Below are 23256 nucleotides of genomic sequence, written 5' to 3'. Positions count from 1 at the left end.
CTCATAATAGGTTTGTTAAGGAACATTTTTCTGATGAAAAAGATCGATTTAATTAATATGTCGGAAAAAAATAAGCCGGCCGCGGTGGCCGAGCGGTTCTAGGCGCGAAGTCCGGAACCGCGTGACTGCTACAGTCGCAGGTTCGAATCCTGTCTCGGGTATAGATGTGTGTGATGTCCTTAAGTTAGTTAGGTTTAAGTAGTTCTACGTTCTAGGGGACTGATGACCTCAGATGTCGACCCATAGTGCTCAGAGCCATTTGAACCATTTTTGAAAAAATAAAATTACGTAATTATTTTTTTAATGAGAAAGCCATTCAACAGTTCACCGTAGGCTGTCAAAATATTTTTATACGCACACTGAAGCGCCACAGAAACTGGAATAGGCATGTGTAGTCAAATACGGATATACGTAAACGGGCATGATACGGCGCTGCGGTAGGCAAAACCTATATAAGACGACAAGTCTCCGACGCAGTTGTTAGATCGGTTACTGCTGCTACAATGGCAGGTTATAAAGATTTAATTGAGTTTGAACTTGGTGTTATAGTCGGCGCGCGAGCGATGGGACACAGCATCTTCGAGGTAGTGATGAAGTGGGGATTTTCCCTTACGACCATTTCACGAATGTACCGTGAACATCAGGAATCCGGTAAAATATCAAATCTCTGACATAGCTGCGGCTGGAAAAAGATCCTGCAAGAATGGGACCAACGACAACTGAAGAGAATCGTTCAAGGTGACAGAATGCAACCCTTCCCCATATTGCTGCAGATTTCAATGCTGAGCCATCGACAAATGTCAGCGTGCGAACCATTCAACGGAACATCATCGATATGGGCTTTCTTTCAGCATATGAGGTAAGTTTACCGCTGCACGAGCTTACGAGATTCGGGACGTATGCATCGAAATTCCTTAGCTGAAATAATTAATAATAATTTCAGCAAAGGAATTTCAATGCATACGTCCCGCATCTCGTAAGCTCGTGCAGCAGAAAACTTACCTCATATGCTTAAAGAAAGAATATTTATGTGCCAGGTGTGTGCAAGGAGCATACAAGTAGCTCAGTCCATTACAAGAAGTCAAACTCTTGACCATGTGGAAAGATAGTCCGAGGACTCTTGGTGTGTGAAATCCGTAACAATAATTTCAAATTAATCTCTACTGAAACGAACATAAACGTAACGTTTACTCCAGTCGGAATGCAAGCATACAGTTGGCCGAATACTAATGGTCCGCAGCTCGTGGTCGTGCGGTAGCGTTCTCGCTTCCCGCGCCCGGGTTCCCGGGTTCGATTCCCGGCGGGGTCAGGGATTTTCTCTGCCTCGTGATGACTGGGTGTTGTGTGATGTCCTTAGGTTAGTTAGGTTTAAGTAGTTCTAAGTTCTAGGGAACTGATAACCATAGATGTTAAGTCCCATAGTGCTCAGAGCCATTTGAATACTAATGGCACACCAGTGCATAACCACACAAATTACCGAAAGTGCGAATTCATGAACCATTAAAATTATTTTAACTATAAAAAGTCATTAAAACACACTGAGCATGGGTATAGGAAAATATAAAGAACTAATAACGGAGACAAGAACGACAATGGGGGGCAGAACACGTGTCGAATTACCGATTGGTCGTCATGCACGCTAAGAACAGCCAAAAGCAGCTAATCGAAATTCTGCGGCTATAATAAATTCATAATATGGCGTGAATTCTAACAGTTTAAGCAAGTATGAGGAATGAACAATAACCTTTCGCGAAACGTACAGAAGAATGGAGATTCAGGTACTCACAACTTGCAGCGTAGCTCATTAGAAGTAAGATCTCTATCTCTATTTCTCTCTCTCTCTCTCTCTCTCTTTGTGTATAGTCATTCGGAAAATGCCTTTTCATCAAAACACGATACCCTCCTTTCCGCGTTGCCAGAAATGATCGTTACTTACTGTGATCACCGTAACGACGAACACGTTCCTGATGTCTAAAGAGTTTTCAGCTACAGGCATCTCGATACTGACAGGCTACCTTTGCTTCAGCAGGTACTTCGTCCGCTGAAAGCTGACGTAGTCATAGAAGCGTGATGAAAGTTCGTGCGTTAATATTTGTCGCCGCAAAAATCGTCAATGCAGCCAGCTTTTATCTTACTGCACTATCACAGAAGAATGTATGTGAATGGTCGGCTCTAGACTCCGGCGTCATTCACTCTACAGAAAGAGAATTAACACTAGACTGACATTGCGTCTACAATTACAAAATTCTCTGATAGGTGGCATCGAAGTTACTAGCTCTGCACAGTTAGGCTTTTTTCATACTTCGCTAACGACCAGAGTGTTGATATCATGTTAAAAGGAACATGAATATATCAAAAAAATTATTTTTCCAGTATGGACACATCTTGTGCCATATCTTGGCTTAAAAACATCACCCCTCAGTGAATATCTATATCTACATCGACATTTATACTCCGCAAGCCACCCAACGGTGTGTGGTGGAGGGCACTTTACGTGCTACTGCCATTACATCCCTTTTCTGTTCCAGTCGCGTATGGTTCGCGGGAAGAACGACTGTCTGAAAGCCTCCGTGCGCGCTCGAATCTCTCTAATTTTACATTCGTGATCTCCTCGGGAGGTATAAGTAGGGGGAAGCAATATATTCGATACCTCATCCAGAAACGCACCCTCTCGAAACCTGGACAGCAAGCTACACCGCGATGCAGAGCGCCTCTCTTGCACAGTCTGCCACTTCAGTTTGCTAAACATCTCCGTAACGCTATTACGGTTACCAAATAACCCTGTGACGAAACGCGCCGCTCTTCTTCGGATCTTCTCTATCTCCTCCGTCAACCCGATCTGGTACGGGTCCCACACTGATGAGCAGTACTCACGTATAGGTCGAACGAGTGTTTTGTAAGCCACCTCCTTTGTTGATGGACTACATTTTCTAAGGACTCTCCCAATGAATCTCAACCTGGTACCCGCCTTACCAACAATTAATTTTATATGATCATTCCACATCAAATCGTTCCGTACGCATACTCCCAGATATTTTACAGAAGTAACTGCTACCAGTGTTTGTTCCGCTATCATATAATCATACAATAAAGGATCCTTCTTTCTATGTATTCGCAATACATTACATTTGTCTATGTTAAGGGTCACTTGCCACTCCCTGCACCAAGTGCCTATCCGCTGCAGATCTTCCTGCATTTCGCTGCAACTTTCTAATACTGCAACTTCTCTGTATACTACAGCATCATCCGCGAAAAGCCGCATAAAAACTTCCGACACTATCTACTAGGTCATTTACATATATTGTGAAAAGCAATGGTCCCATAACACTTCCCTGTGGCACGCCAGAGGTTACTTTAACGTCTGTAGACGTCTCTCCATTGATAACAACATGCTGTGTTCTGTTTGCTAAAAACTCTTCAATCCAGCCACACAGCTGGTCTGATATTCCGTAGGCTCTTACTTTGTTTATCAGGCGACAGTGCGGAACTGTATCGAACGCCTTCCGGAAGTCAAGGAAAATAGCATCTACCTGGGAGCCTGTATCTAATATTTTCTGGGTCTCATGAACAAATAAAGCGAATTGGGTCTCACACGATCGGTGTTTCCGGAATCCATGTTGATTCCTACAGAGTAGATTCTTGGTTTCCAAAAACGACGATACTCGAGCAAAAAACATGTTCTAAAATTCTACACCAGATCGACGTTAGAGATATAGGTCTATAGTTTTGCGCATCTGCTCGACGACCCTTCTTGAAGACTGGGACTACCTATGTAAAATGGCTTACAGCTATTGTCCTGAACAGAGTGGTCACTACTCAGGTTTCCGTTCCAAAGCTGTGGAACGTCACACGAGCAAGTGACTGCTCTTGGGGTAATCTGTGGCTGTTTCCAAAGTTTATTTAAGGCTGCGAAAAAATGTGTTCGGATTAATCCTTAACCGGGGGCACTGTCGGTTTCACTGTGGAATTTTTTCATGCAAAACACGTGCAGGGGAGGGAAGGAAAATCGATTTGATCTTTTCACTGTATAAACAGAATGAGTATAGAAGATTTCAATACAATACGACCATCAATGGTTTCAAAGCGCCGTTTCGCTTGGATACAACGAGATTGAATTTTCTTGTGACTGGTTTCGTTACCACTCCTCACCACTTAATTTACTTCCATTGCCACTTAAGATCTTGCCACGCGTTGGCTCACCGAGAGCCCGAAGCAAATAATAGTCAGTTCGTGTCTGAAAAGGACATAGCAAAGATAAGGTGCGAAGTATAGGGCAGAATTATTGTGTATTTGATTGTAATTGATGGTTTCTTTAGTTATAATCCTTCAAAAGCCTTCAAAATAACATAAAACATGAAGGAATCGCGACTTTTCTTAACTTACCAGCTTTCAAATAATTCTGAAGTGAATAACTATTCATTCATCCTTCACAAAACAGCCCCCCCCTCCCCCCACCATGGAGAAAGCCGTATATAACTTTTTTCTGCAGAAATTAACCATTTCCGTATCTAGGACCTGTCATCGGTACAACTTCAATGTTTTTCTAATAACTTTGGTGTACAGTTCCAATAAAAATACACATTGATTTCTTCGGGTGAAGAGTAAGTTACCTTGGTCCACTTTTAGTGGATAGTATCTACTGCTGCAGCATATCGCGGACGATACGATCAACACATCCTTCTATCGGCTATTTGCCGATGTTCACACACCAGCTTTTTCATATGATTCAACCTAATATAGCGACAATGCATCACATTTATGATATATGATCGACTTGAGCAAGCAGCATTAGTAAGTTTCTGAGTAAAATGTTTTCGAAGTACGAGGCCTTCATATGTGGTCCGTATTCGCCTGCATTTACCGTATACTACTTTTAACAGACTGTGCAGTTATCAATAAGAGAATGTTACTTCCACTTCCAGATTTTTTTTTGTACTTTACTAGTGATAATATCACCGTAGTTTCAGTATCATCTGATTCCCGTTTGTGATAAACTTCTTTCAAAAAACACGAAGAGCATTGTCTTCTTTTAGGCATATCTCGCTTATCGCTCAGTGGTAGTCTCATGTGCTATGGACCATCTTCAATGTCTCTCTTCTTCTACCTTAAACGCTGGCTTTCTAGATGTGCAGTAGCTTATTTCTTTGAAATAAAATTAGAAACTTACTCTAAACTGAGGTTTAAACAGTATGTGTAAAAAGGCAAAGTGGATGTCATAATAAAGCAACCAATCGTGTTTAAAGTTACACGCAATTGTCTCAAACGAATAACGTTTGCTTTTGGAATATTTCGTAGTTCCTTTGTGGGAAACTGGTAAGAATGTCTGTATCGACTACAAGATCATATTAAACATGGAACATAAAAAGGTCTAAAAGACCTCGCTAAGATATACCGGGATGATTACAAAACAAAATAGTCTCGCTGATAGTAAGCACATGTAATGAAAAAAATGAATTGTTTCCAACATAAAATTAACAAAGTATCGATTAAAACATGCATATTGACCGTGGAGATGATTATCGGTGCATGTGAGGAAGTAATGAAGCATCGTCGTAAGGCAGGTCCGATGTTAGCCGCCTAGCCGCCTCAGGTAATTGGAGTGAGAATCAAGATTGAGACTCTCCTTTTTTTCCACTCCCAGCAGCATTCTCATGTTTTTATTAATCCAGCTCATATGATAGCTTCCTTTTTTTCAACATTGACTAGTTACTGTCGTATTTTGCTAGTGGCCATCAAATACGATTTAATTATGCGGCGCATACCTTTTCGCTATTGGCAAGCGTTTTCAGGAAGTGTTCATATCAATTCCAACTAAGCCTACATCATCTGCGCCAGAAATTAACATGATGTTACGATCAAAAATCTCCACCACTACTACTGTTGTGACTTTCATCCATTTTTTGTCACATTAGTGCTCTACAAAAACGCTGGATTTCCCTTTGAGTACAAAGGGGGAAGAATATCCGATGTCCTTTCGATGCAGAGTCTGCCAGTAACACAGCAAAGTATTAACCAATATAAACTGAGATCCTAGTCTTAAATACCTTCAACTTCGTAATATTGTGGGAAGTAATGGTGCAAACATCGGTAGAAGCCACTTTTAAATTAGGTCGTATATATGACTCATTAGGAACCAGACCTTCCAGTGAATGATGGTGTAACGCGTCACTGGAACAGGTAATTATGAGTTATATTTTACAATAATATTGTTAACATCTGCAGCCATTTTCCTCAGTTGCTAATAGTAACTTCCATTATGTTTTATCATAAAGATAAAATAATTTTGCAACTGAAATTTATTCTTGAGTACCAGACATGTTTCACCTATTCATGTTAGGCACCTTCAGTGGTCTATAAAACATATAAAATTATTTAAGTATGCATATTTTGTGAGAGATTTCACAAATAAAAACAAAAATGTTCTCAATGACCAAAAGAACAATAACAGAAGACGAATATCCAAACTTATTCACAGTCTACCACAAAAAATAATTTAAAAATATGAAAAAATGAAAATAATAATAATAATAAAGGTACACACACATTATATATATGCATCATCCCCACCCCAGTGTTCCACTTCACTGTCCCAGAGTCCCTCAGCCAGTTTCTTACAATATAGGTTACGTGCAAAATATATTTACTGGACGAAACACATACAATGTGCACTTAGCACATATGGGACAACAAATAGCCGCATGAACAGGACACAGAAATGAATGTAAGTAAAACAGAATCCAATCATATAATTGTAAATAGAAACAACTAGATCCAAACAAATTGCAAAAGAATTACCACAAATCTCGCAACAAAATATGTGTAAGCTGTACACAGGGTGTTACAAAAAGGTACGGCCAAACTTTCAGGAAACATTCCTCACACACAAAGAAAGAAAATATGTTATGTGAACATGTGTCCGGAAACACTTACTTTCCATGTTAGAGCTCATTTTATTACTTCTCTTCAAATCACATTAATCATGGAATGGAAACACACAGCAACAGAACGTACCAGCGTGACTTCAAACACTTCGTTACAGGAAATGTTCAAAATGTCCTCCGTTAGCGAGGATACATGCATCAACCCTCCGTCGCATGGAATCCCTAAAGCGCTGATGCAGCCCTGGAGAATGGCGTATTGTAACACAGCCGTCCACAATACGAGCACGAAGAGTCTCTACATTTGGTACCGGGGTTGCGTAGACAAGAGCTTTCAAATGCCCCCATAAATGAAAGTCAAGAGGGTTGAAGTCAGGAGAGCGTGGAGGCCATGGAATTGGTCCGCCTCTATCAATCCATCGGTCACCGAATCTGTTGTTGAGAAGCGTACGAACACTTCGACTGAAATGTGCAGCAGCTCCATCGTGCATGAACCACATGTTGTGTCGTACTTGTAAAGGCACATGTTCTAGCAGCACAGGTAGAGTATCCCGTATGAAATCATGATAACGTGCTCCATTGAGCGTAGGTGGAAGAACATGGGGCCCAATCAAGACATCACCAACAATGCCTGCCCAAATGTTCACAGAAAATCTGTGTTGATGACGTGATTGCACAATTGCGAGCGGATTCTCGTCAGCCCACATATGTTGATTGTGAAAATTTACAATTTGATCACGTTGGAATGAAGCCTCATCCCTAAAGAGAACATTTGCACTGAAATGAGGATTGACACATTGTTGGATGAACCATTTTTCAGAAGTATACCCGTGGAGGCCAATCAGCTGCTTATAGTGCCTGCACACGCTGTACATGGTACGGAAACAACTGGTTCTCCCGTAGCACTCTCCATACAGTGACGTGGTCAACGTTACCTTGTACAGCAGCAACTTATCTGACGCTGACATTAGGGTTATCAACTGCACGAAGAATTGCCTCGTCCATTGCAGGTGTCCTCGTCGTTCTAGGTCTTCCCCAGTCGCGAGTCATAGGCTGGAATGTTCCGTGCTCCCTAAGACGCCGATCAATTGCTTCTAACGTCTTCCTGTCGGGACACCTTCGTTCTGGAAATCTGTCTCGATACAAACGTACCGCGCCACGGCTATTGCCCCGTGCTAATCCATACATCAAATGGGCATCTGCCAACTCCGCATTTGTAAACATTGCACTGACTGGAAAACCACGTTCGTGGTGAACACTAACCTGTTGATGCTACCTACTGATGTGCTTGATGCTCGTACTGTAGAGCAATGAGTCGCATGTCAACACAAGCACCGAAGTCAACATTACCTTCCTTCATTTGGGCCAACTGGCGGTGAATCGAGGAAGTACAGTACATACTGACGAAGCTAAAATAAGCTCTAACATGGAAATTAAGCGTTTCCGGACACATGTCCACGTAACATCTTTTCTTTATTTGTGTGTGAGGAATGTTTCCTGTAAGTTTGGCCGTACCTTTTTGTAACACTCTGTATAGATCATTGAAGACGCATAACATGAATAGGCAAAACATATCTTTACAAAAGACGAAAGTATTCTTATCTTTATGATAAAACATAATTGAAGTTACAATAATATATGTATCATACTGTATGTTTCAGTGAGGCCTGAAAGTCCGGTCTACATCTGCATCTACACCTTTACTTGGCATACCAACTTATTTGTGCCTTATGGGAAGATGGTACTTCATATGCCACCATGATTTCTCGGAGTTTTAACATTCTCGGGCTTATTAAACGAACCATTGGTGTTAACGTGCTGCTACTTTTGAGACCATATCTCTTAATCTGACTTTATAAAAGACCAAAACTGGTCATCAGTACCCATGAATCGGCGGAATGTTGGTTTCATGCGCTGCTTCCTTACGGATGAGTCATATTTCCTTAGTACCTACTCTTACGAGGTGTCTCAGTATGCCACCTATATTTCATATAACTGGTTTATGTTATCGTTTCACTTAAAATGTTTCCGAATCCGTGGTCCTACACGTTTAACGGTTGTAACTGGTTCCAGGTGATTGATTTTCAGTCACTGAATCCAGCAATAATGGTTACTCCTGGTGTTTGTGTTAATGTTGATGGACAATTATCGGTCCCTGCAGTAAGCATCGCTCTTCTGTAGGTCTTCCAGCATTTCGCAACAGTTTCATCGAGACGCGATTTCCCGATACTGCGGCATCCTCTACCACCGGCTTCATGGAGCTCCCGACGCTATCGACCAATTAATTTATGCAGTCCGCAGCTCGTGGTGTAGTGGCTAGCGTTGCTACCTCTAGATCACAGGGTCCCGAGTTCAATTCCCGTCCAGGTTGGGGGTTTTCTCTGCCCGGGGACTGGGTGTTTGTTTTGTTGTCATCATTTCATCATCATCATCATCATCATCATCATTATCATCATCATTCGTGGCAGTGGCTAGACTGGACCGTGTAAAAATTGAGACTTCGCTGATGACCGCGCAGCTGAGAGTCCCACAAATGAATAATCATCATCATCATCATCATCATCATCATCGTCATCGTCATCATCACTTAATTTATGTATGTCGTAAACTATATAAAAGGGTAGGGCTTAACGAAATGTCTATGTCGACCTTTACTAGACACGACTCACCGACATGGACCGAAGAAGGATATCGGAGAAAATCGGCCGTGACCTTGCTTAACGAGTTCTCCTGGCGTTCGCCTTAAGCAGATTAGGGTAGCCACAGAGAAGGTGAATATCAGTGTATGTACAGGAATCTGTAACTGTCTTCCATTGGATGTGAGTGCGGAGTTAACCACTTCTCTTGGAATGCGAAACCGCATTTAAATACGGAAAAGAAGCTAATGAGAAGGGATGTTCCTACCGACTATAATACTACACCATATGATGCAATCATCTTGTGCCTTTGTCACGTATCGGAGGAGAGTTGACATAGTTATTTACGGATTTGGCATGTTTAGTTTTAGGGATGGCCGTATGCCTTCCTTGTCGCCACCCCGTTACCCCCTGAGACGGAATGCGTGTACCCCAACTGCCTGCTTGTAGTGTTATTCATGTGAAAGTGAGCGAAAGTTTTCTGAATGTTTGCGAATCGTGTAGCTGAGGCAGGACTTTGGTACCAGCACGGTATTCACAAGTACGACGTGGAAAACCGCCTAAAAACCAATCCAGGCCGACCCACACGCCGGCCGTCGTCGTTAATCCGCCTGCCAAATTCGGTCCGGGGCTGATCTACCTACGCGTTCCGGAATCTGCACTTTCACACGCACGACTGTTCCGGTAGGTAGACAATGTGTTGCAATGAAACTTTTAAAGTTGTACAGATGCGATTAGGACCTTCGCCTACATAAATACAACCAGCATTTTTACCGATGCATAGAAATTACAAATATTTTACTGTTGTTGGTACATTCGAAAAATCTGTCAGTCGTTTGTTTCCAAAATGCGAAATGATTTTTGGAATCCTTCGAAGCTACAGTTACAAGGGCGTATATCAACTAGTATGTAATTCAATTATGTCGCTGCTAATTATGTCTTTAGATAATACGATTATTCATCCAAAGACAAGTCGCTGGTCGTGACTGGTGCACTGACGCTCCCTTGTTACCAGGTGACGTAGTTTCCCACCGCTGCCGTGAGCATTTTAACGTTAGTGGCGCTACTTCTTTCACGACAGTGTTATGAAGGAGATTATTCCACAGATATCACTGTGAGCAATAATTAAGTTTCGGTAGTACATTACTCCGGCTTCAGTAAAAACTGACACCATCGACGAGATTTAATATGTGCATGTGTCGTTTAATCAAATTTTTACATTATTATATCCGACAAGTCGGGCCCGTGAGCGTCCCGATTAGTGATACTGTATATTTTTCTCGTTTCCATAAACGAGCAAAAAGTATCAGGCCTTTCACATCTAAATCGTTGTCAATTAATTAAGAAGGGGAACTGAGAACATCGTCTGGTGCTGAAAATGTTATCGACAGCTCGGCATGTGTTCTCCGCTACCTGGGAAACGACCGCAGACGGCTACGTCGTGGCGGTAGTCATTTATTTTTCGTTTTCGTAATCAGTCATGCCAATCAATTACTGTGTGAACCAAATCTTCCTGTTTCTAAGGGGACACTTTTTAGGCATTACTGAAATATTGAATCCTCCTTGAATACTTTAATCGTATATACAATCTGAATCATAAATAAATTCATGTTTACCCTAAAAAGAAAAAAGACTTTTGTTGCATAATTGCCCAATAAAGCCACCGTGAACATGTTCAACCACAGTTTTGCGTCGAAAATAGTGGTCGAATGACACTGTATTACTGGTTTGGCATTGTCCTTTGTTATGTGTGTAACAACCGTGTTTCTAACGTATAGTAAAAATATTTTTGACGTCATTTAGGAACCACAGCGATCGTAAATTACAGTTTTAACAAAACGAAATAGGAAATTCTTTCGGTACTAACACTCTGTCGATATTTCCATGCCCTTATGTCCTTAGAATCCATTCATTGTTGTTTGATGCATGATCAAACAATAAGTGAGGTACTTGACCTATTGTGATGTGGAATATAGTTCTCAAGAGAACAAAATGTTTATGGCAACTAGATTTTTTATAAACTGTCCCGGAATATAAAACATTTTCTCGACCATACTCGTCAAATGAACTTGATGTAGAAGATCCGTATTTTAACATACGTTCACGAAAAGAGTACTAGTTCATATTTCATATATCTGTGTTGAGACGAGAACGTTAGCGGAGCAAAATTTCCTGCGACGTCCAGAGTTCTTTAAAACGACTGACTGTTAAAGGCCAATTAGGAGGAGGATAAACTGTTTTTTCACGTAGACTAGGAAACTCAAACTGAAAAAAAAGTGACAGAATTCGGCCGATCCTTCTCCACAACAACTATTCCAGCACTTACGTTAATTGTATAGGGAAATAACCAAAAATATAAATCTGGATGGATGGACGGACGGTGATCGGAACACTTCCCATCTCCATATCCGAAGGAAGGAACATTGCCTACATTATCGTATTTATCCGACGATTCCTGGGAGCGACTTTCAATTAAAATAGCCGCCCCAGTACGAGAATTACGTAATGTATCTACGAGTACAGGCTGTGCCGCTGGAACGACGACATATCGAAGTTTAAGTCTGCCGTGAGTGGCGAACAGATAGTTCAAATGGTTGTAAGGACTATGGGATTTAACATCTGAGGACATCATTCCCCTACACCAGGGCTTCCCAACGTGTGGTCCGCGGACCCCTAGGGATCCGCCAGCTTTTTCTAGGGTGTCCGCGGCCACATTTCACCAAATCGTGTAAAATAATGAGTAAAATTATTGAATAAAGATCTGAAAATCAAATTCATCACTATTTTTTTTTCGTGTGAAAAACGTGTACTTTTACATCAGGTCGTAGCCCCAAGCAGCCTTTGTGGTTCCTAAGTGAGAACGTATACACAGTTTAGTGCGGAGAATGCGGCTTCTCTGATCGACTGTTTCGCAACAATACGGGGGTCGTTTGTGCGCCGGCTCACGGCGCTAGATGCGCTGGAACACTTTACGCATGCGCGGAGCGAGCTTTGTCGACCAATCACAGCACTCGCTGGCACGTATGCGGCCCCAGGCATCATTAAATGTTAAACGTGCTTTGTCAGTGCACTACATATTTCATTAGTCGATTTTTGACCAGTTTATTACTTCTAACATGGATCGGTGGCTGAAGTCAGGATCATTGAAGAAGGGTGCAGTTTCTCCATCGCCTTCACAACAAGGGAAGTTTCTAGTTGAAATGAATGAGGAGGGAGGACGACCAAAGGAAGACTTTACATACATTTGAACATTTTTCTTCGGATTTCACGAAAAACCACACACACACACACACACACACACACACACACACGACTGTTACGAAATATGCATGCTCCTTACACAACAATAGCCAAACAGTGGAAGTGAACAGACCATAAGCGGAAGCTTGTCAACAGCGAACTGTTTGGACGTGATGTTGATTGCTCTTGGAGGAAGACAGCTCCATCGTGTGAAATTTCAATTACTAAGTAATTTTAATCAGGCTATAGTGTGTTGAACAAAGGGAGTAAATCCACTAGCAAGTGTCTGGATACAATGGGAATTCAAATTGGATCGTTAATTTCAAGTTGTTTTCATTCATCTCTAAACCAAAGACTGTTGATACTTCTGGGGGGGGGGGGGGAGGGAGGGCCATTGGGTACATGGCACTTGCATTAAGAAGCTTTCAGTTCCCATGGGTTTCACTCTGAAATTTAAAGTTACTGTGCTCCTGACTGACTAGGGGTCCGCCATGGATTTTCGACTGAAGAAGGGGTCCGCCAGCTGAAAAGGTTGGGAAGCCCTGCCCTAGACTTACAACTACTTAAACCTAACTAACCTAAGGACATCACACACATCCATGCCCGAGGCAGGATTCGAACCTGCGACCGTAGCAGCAGCGCAGTTCCGGACTGAAGCGCCTAGAACCGCTCGGCCACAGCGGCCGGCCGCACAGATAGTCCGATAGGTTAAGGTGACAGGGGGCGTAAAGCGGGAAATCCGCGATCGAGTCCCGGTGCGTCACTAATTTTTATTGTCGTCATTCTCTTATACAGGTGATGGTTGTTCGTATTTCAAAAGCAGTACCTGTCAGATTTCTATAAGTTTCAATGTGCTGAAAGGACTGGTGACTTGTTTAAAATGTTACAAAATGTAACTCTAAAACGTATTATCCTATGATTCCAATATAAATGCGTCATAAATGGTAACAGTCAGCTAATCGAATTACAGGGTATAACAGTCTCTGCGCATATCGAATGGAATGACGACGTATGTTCAGTCGTAGATAAAGAAAGTGGCCGGTAGGAAACTGTGAAATTTCGAGCAGTCTGCAAGAAAAGTGCTTAGAAACACTCGTGCGGTCCATTGTGTAATATTGAACAAGTAAGTGAGACCCGTACGAAGCACGTTCAACAGGGGATATTGACACTTATACGTACACTATCTGATCAAATGTATCCGGACACCTATTAACGGACATTAATTAGTGGTGGGCTCACACTTCTCTTTTATGACGACTTGATCGCTGATGAGGACACCTTCAGTGAGGTGTCTGTGTTGGAATGGTAGACCATTCTTCTTCAAGAGCTAGTGATGTTGGACGCTAGTGTCTGGAGCGAAGTCGATGCTTTGATATATCTCTGAGGTGTTCCTCTGGCTCCATGTCCATTACAAAAATATTATTGTCCACAAACGATTGTCTCATACATCCTTATTCATGGCATTGTGCATCGTCATGCTGATAAAAGTCACCATCTACATACAGTTTGTCTACTGTATGCAGTATACAATGCTACAGACTATTTTCATATCCTTCTTAATTCAGTGTTTTTTTTAAGCGCAATAGTGGGACCATACCCTAACCACAACTGCCGGTAGCACTTCGGAACTCTCGAATGATTCCTTCTGCTGATTCATGCCATTTTTTGACAAACACCCTCCGCAGTGTTCGACGGTTCCTGCCCGTCAGACGAGCGGGATAGCCGTACGGTCTAGGGCGTTTTGTCACGGTTCGCGCGGCTCCCCTCCGTCGGAGGTTCGAGTCCTCCCTCGGCCATGGGTGTGTGTGTTGTCCTCAGCGTAAGTTAGTTTAAGTTCGATTAAGTAGTGCGTAAGCCTAGGGACCGATGACCTCAGCAGTTTGGTCCCATAGTCCTTACCACAAATTTCAATTCTTGTCCGTCAGTACATGATTAGCTGTAGTTGTTCCTTCGTGTTTTCGCGTCACAGTTACATCACCAACAGTCGATCTGGGCATCTTTAGAAGGGTTGACACGTCCCTTACATATCTGTTAATTAGATCACCCTTTTATACTGGAGGGCCTGCCTCAGGTGATTTCCAGCAGTCAGATTCGCATTACGTAGTGGTGTTCGCATACTTATTATCAGATAGTTTAGAAGAGCAGCACAAACGGTCACAGGTTTGTCTGTCTCGTGAGAGAGCGTCACGAAGATACCTAAAAACCTAAACTGGCAGACGTTTGAAGAAATGCGACACCTGTACAGTGAAATCTTACTTGCAAAGTTTCAAGAGCCAGTTTTAAGTGAGGTGTCGTGGAATATGGTACAACTACACTCCTGGAAATTGAAATAAGAACACCGTGAATTCATTGTCCCAGGAAGGGGAAACTTTATTGACACATTCCTGGGGTCAGATACATCACATGATCACACTGACAGAACTACAGGCACATAGACACAGGCAACAGAGCATGCACAATGTCGGCACTAGTACAGTGTATATCCACCTTTCGCAGCAATGCAGGCTGCTATTCTCCCATGGAGACGATCGTAGAGATGCTGGATGTAGTCCTGTGGAACGGCTTGCCATGCCATTTCCACCTGGCGCCTCAGTTGGACCAGCGTTCGTGCTGGACGTGCAGACCGCGTGAGACGACGCTTCATCCAGTCCCAAACATGATCAATAGGGGACAGATCCGGAGATCTTGCTGGCCAGGGTAGTTGACTTACACCTTCTAGAGCACGTTGGGTGGCACGGGATACATGCGGACGTGCATTGTCCTGTTGGAACATCAAGTTCCCTTGCCGGTCTAGGAATGGTAGAACGATGGGTTCGATGACGGTTTGGATGTACCGTGCACTATTCAGTGTCCTCTCGACGATCACCAGTGGTGTACGGCCAGTGTAGGAGATCGCTCCCCACACCATGATGCCGGGTGTTGGTCCTGTGTGCCTCGGTCGTATGCAGTCCTGATTGTGGCGCTCACCTGCACGGCGCCAAACACGCATACGACCATCATTGGCACCAAGGCAGAAGCGACTCTCATCGCTGAAGACGACACGTCTCCATTCGTCCCTCCATCCACGCCTGTCGCGACACCACTGGAGGCGGGCTGCACGATGTTGGGGCGTGAGCGGAAGACGGCCTAACGGTGTGCGGGACCGTAGCCCAGCTTCATGGAGACGGTTGCGAATGGTCCTCGCCGATACCCCAGGAGCAACAGTGTCCCTAATTTGCTGGGAAGTGGCGGTGCGGTCCCCTACGGCACTGCGTAGGATCCTACGGTCTTGGCGTGCATCCGTGCGTCGCTGCGGTCCGGTCCCAGGTCGACGGGCACGTGCACCTTCCGCCGACCATTGGCGACAACATCGATGTACTGTGGAGACCTCACCCCCACGTGTTGAGCAATTCGGCGGTACGTCCACCCTGCCTCCCGCATGCCCACTATACGCCCTCGCTCAAAGTCCGTCAACTGCACATACGGTTCACGTCCACGCTGTCGCGGCATGCTACCAGTGTTAAAGACTGCGATGGAGCTCCGTATGCCACGGCAAACTGGCTGACACTGACGGCGGCGGTGCACAAATGCTGCGCAGCTAGCGCCATTCGACGGCCAACACCGCGGTTCCTGGTGTGTCCGCTGTGCCGTGCGTGTGATCATTGCTTGTACAGCCCTCTCGCAGTGTCCGGAGCAAGTATGGTGGGTCTGACACACCGGTGTCAATGTGTTCTTTTTTCCATTTCCAGGAGTGTATATACGTACCGTTTCTGGGATGACCGCGAGAAAACTCTAGCAAATTACATTTCAGATCGGAGCGTTTAAGCAACCATACTTCCTTCGTTCCAGATGCAAATGGAAGGGGAGGAAGGCCTTAAAATGATAGAATTATAAGTACCCTTTGCCATGGACTTCAAATTGGTTTGCAGGTTATAGATTTGGATGTAGGTGAAACTACCTGGCGGATTACAACTGTGCGCAGGGTCGGGAGTGGATCCTGTGACCATTGCCTTTCGCGACTACCGATTGAGACAACTCACGACACGCCCTCACAGCTGTACTTCCACCAGCACCTCTTCTTATACTTCCCAAGATTGACTGAAGTTTTAATCTGCCCCGAAGTTTCGAATCAGCGGACACTCTGCTGCAGAGTGGAAATTCATTATAGGTGTATATATTTGTCATCACTAATGTGTCCGCCCCCGGTAGCTGAGTGGTCAGCGCGGCAGACTGTCAATCCTAAGGGTCCGGGTTCGATTCCCGGCTGGGTCGGAGATTTTCTCCGCTCAGGGATTGGGTGTTGTGCTGTCCTAATCATCATCATCATTTCATCCCCATCGACGCGCAAGTCGTCGAAGTGGCGTCAAATCGAAAGACTTGCACCAGGCGAACGGTCTACCCGACAGGAGGCCGTCGTCACACGACATTATTATACAGGGTGATTCAAAAAGAATACCACAACTTTAGGAATTTAAAACTCTGCAACGACAAAAGGCAGAGCTAAGCACTATCTGTAGGCGAATTAAGGGAGCTATAAAGTTTCATTTAGTTGTACATTTGTTCGCTTGAGGCGCTGTTGACTAGGCGTCAGCGTCAGTTGATGTTAAGATGGCGACCGCTCAACAGAAAGCTTTTTGTGTTATTGAGTACGGCAGAAGTGAATCGACGACAGTCGTTCAGCGTGCATTTCGAACGAAGTATGGTGTTAAACCTCCTGATAGGTGGTGTATTAAACGTTGGTATAAACAGTTTACAGAGAATGGGTGTTTGTGCAAAGGGAAAAGTTCTGGACGGCCGGAGGTGCTACTGTAACTGGACTACAGTATCTGGAGATGTTAGAGAATTGGCTGTTCCCTCAGCTCGAACAAGAAGCACAACAATTCATATTTCAGCAGGATGGAGCGCCACCACATTGGCACTTATCTGTCCGTAACTACCTGAACGTCAACTACCCGAGGCGATGGATCGGCCGCCAGGCAGCCCGTGACAGAGCACCTCATCACTGGCCTCCAAGAAGCCCTGATCTTACCCCCTGCGATTTTTTCTTATGGGGGTATGTTAAGGATATGGTGTTTCGGCCACCTCTCCCAGCCACCATTGATGATTTGAAACAAGAAATAACAGCAGCTATCCAAACTGTTACGCCTGATATGCTACAGAGAGTGTGGAACGAGTTGGAGTATCGGGTTGATATTGCTCGAGTGTCTGGAGGGGGCCATATTGAACATCTCTGAACTTGTTTTTGAGTGAAAAAAACCTTTTTAAATACTCTTTGTAATGATGTATAACAGAAGGTTATATTATGTTTCTTTCATTAAATACACATTTTTAAAGTTGCGGTATTCTTTTTGAATCACCCTGTATTATCACTAATGTGGAAAGTCACACGAATGGCAAGTAGATACAGCTGCACTTCGGTGCGTGTGCTGTTGCGGTTTGCAACTGATTGCGCAAGAGAAATGCAGCAGCCGGAACTGGGAAGCAGCAGCGGGCAGTGAGGAGTCTGCGGTGAGCAATTAATGCGAGTGGGCGTTGCGCAGCGGTGACGGACGTGGCCGGCTCCGTCTGCGTCCGCGGCTGACCGCCTCGTCTGCCGTGCAGAAAAACCTACCATTGTCTGAGCTGCCTTATCGGGCGGCCTCTGCATGAATTAGCCAGCGCCGTGTCCTTTTGTTGCGGTAACGAAGCCAGATAAATCTCTGCGAGGCAGGGCGCGGGTCGCCGCCCGCCGCCGACGCCCGCTGCACGGGGTGCGCACCACGGCAACACGCCGCGGGGTGGCTCTGGGAGGGTGAGCTCCAAAGTTGGCGGCCTTGTTCACAGATGGCGTTGACAGCAGCCTAATCTTGCTTTAGTTAGATTGGTACACGCTGCGTAATAACGTAACTCGTGTGTCAGCTCGATTTACGGAATAATTCACTTATACAGTTTGTATCACAATTACAAAGTCTTGTTTATTTCCTGACGCAGTCACTTTCTTTATGACACAGTCGTAACTTATTTCGGCCACGATGGTCATCTTCAAATACTGAAAATAAAAAAAGTTGATATTAAAATCTTAAAAAGCAAGAATATGTTTACTAGGTCTGCTTGTCAGCTAAGTAAAGTGCTGTTCAAATATTTGTGGATCAAACCTAAAAGCGACATTTGGTGAACACATGTTCGTGTGTTGTCAAACTGAACGTAAAACCAAAACTCTGGAAGTTATATAGGAACATCTAACTGCACTTTCCTTTCCACACATTTTGCGTTAGATGCGAACGTCCTCTATAAGACAATCTGTAGTTTGAATACAATAAAACATACCAATAATATTTGTCAGTTATTCGTAAAATATAAAAACAGAATACAGGTCATTAAATCAATAAAAAGATATTTAATAATTGAATATCGTTTTTTATAATAAAAGAAACAACGGAACAAGGCTTGTAGTGCAAAGTTTTGACAGCTGATGGCACTGCACTTCTGGTTGCTAGATGTTTACGTACTGCCCCTAAGCTTAGAAGAGATGATACGGGCTGGCATTCTGTGTTTGCTGACACTCTTCTTCCGGCTGCGAGGTGTGTTTACATTTGGTGGGCAGATGCTAGCAAGTGTCGGCGTGGCCATGATCATACAGGGCAGCACTCGGTCACAGGGGCCGGGTGCGGGGGTGGGGGGCAGGAGGCGGGAGTCGTGGGACGGAGGGCGGAGGGCGGAGGGCGGAGGCCTCGGGGGAGGGGGGCATTAGTTGGCGTATGTAGGACGCAGCAACCCTGTCAACTGTATAATAAATAAACAAAACTTTATAAGTCACTCACCCTCTCCTTAAACGAAATGTCGTATAGCTATTATTAGCAAAAACTGACACGAATGAGAATATACAATAACTCAGAGACTACTAAGTAATACTAAAGAGACTGCTTAAACTACGCTTGTCCGCCCTCTTATGGAGTGTTGCTGTGCAGTGTGGAATGCACATCAGTTAGAGGAGGAGGAGATTAGTGTTTAACGTCCCGTCGACAACGAGGTCATAGAGAAGGAGTGCAAGCTCGTATTAAGGAAGTGTATGGGAAGAAATGGGCCGTGACCTTCCAAAAGAACCAGCCCGGCATTTGCCTGAACTGATTTGGGGAAATCACGGAAAACTTAAATCTGGATGGCCGGACGCGGGTTTGAATCGTCGTCCTCCCGGATGCGAGTCCACTGCACCACCTCGCTCGGTCACATCATTTAGAATTGGCGAAGAACATCCAAAAAGTCCAAAAAAGGGCCGTTCGTTTTGTATTACCACGAAATACGGGAAAGAGTGCGACGGATATTATACGCAAACTGAGGTGACAATCCCTAAAACAGAGACATTTTTGTTACTATAATAGGATCTCCTCATGAAATTTCAATCACCATCTTTGTCGTTCGAATGTGAAAATATTATGTTGGCGCTCAGCAGCATAAGAAGAAATAATCATCGTAATAAAATAAGAGAAGTCAGAGCTCGCACGAAAAGATTTAAGTGTTCGTCTTCCCGAGCTGTTCGAAAGTGGAACTGTAGAGAAATAGGTTGAAGATGGTTCCCTCCACCAGGCACTTAATTGTGAACTGAAGAGTAATCGTGTAGATGTAGATGCTCCAGTAAATGTTCCAGTAAACCTAGATTTAACTGGGAATGTGTGGTTACGAGCTGAAATATTAGATATTGTCCCAGATGTATTTGAAATATGAAGATTTCGATTAAATCCACACCTAATGGGCCCAGATTTCACTGGTGTCATTGGCTGGGGAATGTGGTAAATACGTGATGGAGCACCGGCATATTTTTGTTGCTGATGTGTGGATGGGTGGATCTAAAATTTTTGGGCACGAAACAGCGTGGTCATCGCCGCCCTTCCTCAAGGTCGTTGTACGAGTAGTCACTCTTATTAAAACGAAAATTTAATACCATATAACTAAAGCCATAGTCATAAAAATTTCACATACGTTCTCCAGCAGATCTGTTCATGCCGTTGTATTACGTTACTAGCATTAAAAAAAATAGTCGACGGCGTAATAGTAGCAGGTTCACCGCGTAACTAAAAGAATGAACCAGCGATGCAGGACTACATTAAAATCTTCGTCCATTTAAACTGGGCCGGAGTGCCGACGCCACACAAAATGTCTACAGTTTTCTTGATATTGTCTCGTAATTGCCTAAAATTCAGCGTAAGTCCATTGGTAGACCAAAAGCTTCCGGCTATCAACATACAAACCACACGACATTGAAGCATTATGCAGTGTGTGTGTGACGCTGCTGCTGATGTAATACTATATGATAAACGCCAATATGGTCTTAGGTGAATAGGTCGAGAGGCGCACTTAATTGGTTTCCGAGACCATCTGACTTCAATCGTCTGGTTTTTTTTTTTTTTGTTTTTTTTTTTTCAGTCTGGGGTCATATCAAAAGTGAAGAGTACAGCACTACCGCTGATATGGTTGAAGAACTGAAGCTGCGAATTATGCATTATTGTCAAGATTTAAGAGATAATGCTTGACTGTTTGAAATAATTCGTAACTCATTTAAGAGACGGGTGCATTCAAAGGCGAGAACGACATTAGGAACAAATCCTTCATGAGTATGAAGTAAACTGTTACATGTAACGTGCAGCAACACCATTGTGTTTCTTGTTAAGTTAGACAATGGTTGCAATTTGAGCCCAATGACATGAGGAATTAATCGAAAGCTGTCATATCCAGTACATTCATGTCAACTATAAAGATATTTCATACAGAACTAAGCACCTAGTAACCATACATTCGTTTGCGGAATGTTTATTGGGATTTTGCTGTTAATTATGATGCACCCTGTGTTGCCGGCCATTTTTTTGTGTGTGTTCCGTTCAACTGGAGAAACTGGTATGCTGTCTCGTCATAAAATTTACTGTTTTGTAAAATTTTTCGCTAACAGAAACCTATCTAAAGCTGATGAAAGGGCATAATATCTTCGAGAACTGGCGATCGGTCATCTGACTTTCCAGTCTGCTCTCGAAACTGATTCACGTGTAGGATGTTCCAAAACTACAAACACAAAAATAACGGGAGGTTGCTCAATAAGATGTGAAAATGTGGGTGATTTAAGTTGTATGAAATACGAATATAAAATGCAGAAACGAAATTTTCGGCATAATTTGGCTATTTTGAAAAGAATCTGTTTGATTTTATGCATAGATTTGCTGCAGTGGCAGAGAAGTTGGTACGACAAGTCACGCTAGAAATAAAACAGTAATAATAAGATAAAAAGTGATGCATAGGTATGAAAACAGTCGAGTCCTGAAAGTACACGGCCAGTATTACTAAGGTTGTTTTTATTGATCGCTTTCAGAATGATAGAAGAATTACTGACAAATATCACGCAAATCTTCTGGATCACTGGATGCAAAAAAGAAGCCCATACAACAAAATGAAAAAGTCAAATGCATTTGTCGAAAAAGATCGGTTTCCAATGGGAAAACTAAAGGATCTGAGGTATGAGTAATTCGAACGTCCATTCTATCCACACGGCTTGGCACCAACTGACCAAAAACAAAAAATATTACATGAGCCGTGGGTATATAGTCTATAGTGCGTAGACCTAAATGAGGACGCCGTAGCAAAAGAAGTGCTTTTTTTCAAATGACAAAGTACATAATTTACTACTGTATGGCTAAGACCTGTTAACTATTCCCTCGTACAGCGGCTGAAGACCGACTCAAATGCCAATTTCCAGACTTTGATAGAGAGACTGACTGATTACAGTGAGACGGGGAACTTCTGGTTCTCAGTGGTTAACTGTGAAAGGAATGACAGTTCTAGTTTCTTGCTACACCGACATCGATGTCATCAGAGACGAAGCGCTGGTGCAGTTGGAGTGAATTTGGGGTATTAAGCTGCTGTGGCCATTCTAAGCAATCGCCGGAATAAGTTAAAGGAAATACGGAAAATCTAAAATCGGGTGGCTGGACGAGTGATTGAGCTTTCAACGGGCGAACACAGTTCCTCAACAACTAAGATGCCTCGTCCAATACTGATATTTGTGTGCTCAAATGAAATTCCATTGTCCCATAGCGAACGAGTTTAGGGGCTGTGTAGCTCTGGTCTCCATTTGCCCATTGGGGAACCTACAGGCTGACTGTGAACTTCAAGATAGCTCCCCTGTGGAATACTAGGCTGGCCTTCAGTTTTCGTATAAACTACTTGAGTACATGCTGACAGATATGACGAGGGACGAGTGTGTGTTACCTTTGTGTCCTGCCGTGCAAGCTGGTTAAGGCCAAGGCAATTGGGTGTGTCACGCTATCGACATTTTTACTATTAGGTACGACATGGAAGTAACTTTTACGTAACAGAAACCTGAGCCAGGTGCTGTAATATAATTATGTAGCTGTCAAATTTGGAAAGTTCACTCAGGATTAACAAGAGGGCTGTCCTTTTTATATTTGCTCCTGCTGCATCGACAATGGTAAGCTACGCCCAGTACTGTTCAACGCGGAGGCGGCTCTGCGTTCATTGCTAGTCTAAGCAGGAACGTCCCG

At 43.5% G+C, this 23256-nt stretch overlaps 1 protein-coding gene across 1 annotated transcript in view; it reads left to right on the top strand.

Moving 5' to 3' along the window:
- The window catches only part of LOC126184299 (uncharacterized), a 574731-nt gene that overhangs the window by 264339 nt on the left and 287136 nt on the right, over positions 1 to 23256 (top strand). The gene's annotated exons all lie outside the window — the stretch shown is intronic.

The sequence above is a fragment of the Schistocerca cancellata genome, chromosome 4 (assembly GCF_023864275.1).
Source record: "Schistocerca cancellata isolate TAMUIC-IGC-003103 chromosome 4, iqSchCanc2.1, whole genome shotgun sequence".
NCBI lineage: Eukaryota > Metazoa > Arthropoda > Insecta > Orthoptera > Acrididae > Schistocerca > Schistocerca cancellata.
The sequence above is the reverse complement of the archived record's forward strand: the minus strand, read 5'-3'. Positions and strand labels throughout refer to the sequence as shown.